Consider the following 2,440-nt stretch of genomic DNA (forward strand, 5'->3'; position numbering starts at 1 on the left):
TAGAATTATGTCTTCTTTTGCCTTCTGGGAAGCGTCGGGGTGCTTTATTACAATGAGATAAAAGTTTTGAATTATTTCCTTCCCTTACTGTAGTCACTTATTATCACGCCGCAGCAAAAAAATATGTGCTTTCAGCTTTTAAGACAAATTGTCTTATTAAAGCGTAGTTGTTTAAGTCCAAACCAGAGGCTGTGCATGCTCAATTATTGCTCTGGGGAGGGGGCAGTTTACCGCTTTAAAATAATGGGGAAGTTACTTTTTTGTTTGTCGATTTTAGTATCTCCCAACTCAGAGGTGCCTGCGTAGGAAATTGAATGATGCAGCTGAAACATGTATAAACCTGCTTTTGAGGAAATTTCACAAGTATTGCGTACTTTTGGTGGAAGGATCACGTCATAGAACGGCCAAGTGCGGCCAGAAGTGTGCCCTACTCTGCGTGAGCATTGTTGTTTCATATGCAGCCTCCCGGACTTCTCTGGAGACAAAAAATCGTAATATTAGGGCAGAACACTTACTGACAACATCGATAAGGTTTAAAGGGCTGCTAACATGGCTTGGAAACCATAACGCCGAGAGGAATTACAATGGTTGTCCTCTCCGGCGCTTTCCAAGGTCGACCTCCAGCGTCGTCCTTCACCCACGAACCCATCGTATTCGCCATCAAATATGCGTGTAGCTTCACTGATCCCTCTTCCCATTTCCACTGGATCCAGGGTTTTGTGGTGGTTGGGAACTGTACGGGGGAAGGAGCAATGTACTAATCATCTTGCAATTCCACTGCTAGCCGTGAAAACAATAACACAAACGCAGTTTCTTAATGAAGGTTGAAATTTAAAATAGTTTCATTATGATAAGCTCTACATCTCTTCTCTTTTGCCACACAAGTCTCTCCTTAGTGATACCCGACTATATCAACTTGGATTCTATCGGGCTACTCGAAAGGTGGAGTAGTTTCATATGTTCACTTCATTGGCGGTTCCGTAGCGAACTGCCAGTGCCACTTCAGCTGTTAGTAGTATTCCCACAGAAGACGGGATTGGGGCAGTTGCTAAAGTTAAACGTCATTTTTAGCTCTTCTGATAGGGATTGTCACAGATTCCCCCATCTGCAATGCAGACCCTCCTTCCATTACATTAAAATTTGGCATTCAGGAATGGAAAGCAGGTTGGATGTCCTACAGGGTGGAATTTGCCTTCCGCTGTTGCTAATGCAGCTGAGTTTTTTTAGCTGTAGAAAGGAGACAATATCTGGACATATAGTAAGGCTCAGAGCTACCGAACTAGCCGGGAGGTCAGGTTGCTCTGCTGAAGTACAAAGGCGGAGCTGTCAGTGTCCGCATAATCAAAACTGCGAGTTAAATTAACAGTAAAAATGACACGTATTTACTAGTCCATCATGGATCTTCGCATTAAAAAAAAGAGCCCAAACAAACTTATAAGATTTGCTCTATTAATCATTTGCGATCTCAAATTTGGCAGAAATTTATTCCGATCTACTCAACTTATCTCTTATCCCACTTCTTGGTAGGAGTAAATACCCAAAATGTGCCTTCTAGGTACAGGAGGATAAAATTTTGTAGACTAAATCCTACTTTAAAGAGGACACAAAACAGAGGCTAGGTGACTTCAAAAGAAGCTGAACTGTTGAAAATAGCAAGCTCGCGTTTTGTCTGCTTGGGCCATTTTGTAGGTGGAGACATCAAATTTGTCATGAAAGTTAAATTTTAATTTGCCTTTAAGCACGAATTTGAATGCCATTATATTTAGAAAAGTAAATTTGACTTCATCTCTCCGTTCTAAAACACTTTCTGTTGCATAAATTAACTTTACACTGGAGTGCGCCTCTTTCCCTGTACTAAAACGATAACTTAACTCCTTATTTTAATTGCCTTTTTTTGGATGTTGGTGACAGGACAATATATCCAATGACAAAAAGTCCGGGGGGACTTTTAGTGTACATAGATGCGGTGGGTGCTTTTAGCTTGTGGAGTCCTGTTAGGTACATTAGACTCGGTATTTCTCGCCACCTGAGTCTTCATGCCCTTGGAAAGAGTAGACAAGTTGGAGGAGGACACGCTTTATTGGGTAGTGCTAAATAAAGGGGTGTAGACTGCGCGATTTATGAGCTTTTAGGGTACACTTTCTCCTCCTCTGATGGCGACTGACTGATCCATCGCAATCTCCTGCCCAAAAGGAGCATTCGAACAAACGTTTATTGCACATACATGAACATGCTCAAGTCCTTGGATGCTCTACCCTTAGAACTATTCATTAAATGAACGTTTGATTTAGCCTGATGAATGGATTTTGGAACCCCCTGATTTACCGACAGGGTTTGTGCTCCATTTTGGGTGTTGCAGAAACTCCTCGTCAAGTTGGCGCAGCACTCGGAGATGGCATGGTGTATGATAGTAGAAGATAACACAACCGACCGAATGGAA

This window comes from Echinococcus granulosus (genome assembly GCF_000524195.1).
Source record: "Echinococcus granulosus chromosome Unknown EG_S00043, whole genome shotgun sequence".
In the NCBI taxonomy this organism is placed as follows: domain Eukaryota; kingdom Metazoa; phylum Platyhelminthes; class Cestoda; order Cyclophyllidea; family Taeniidae; genus Echinococcus; species Echinococcus granulosus.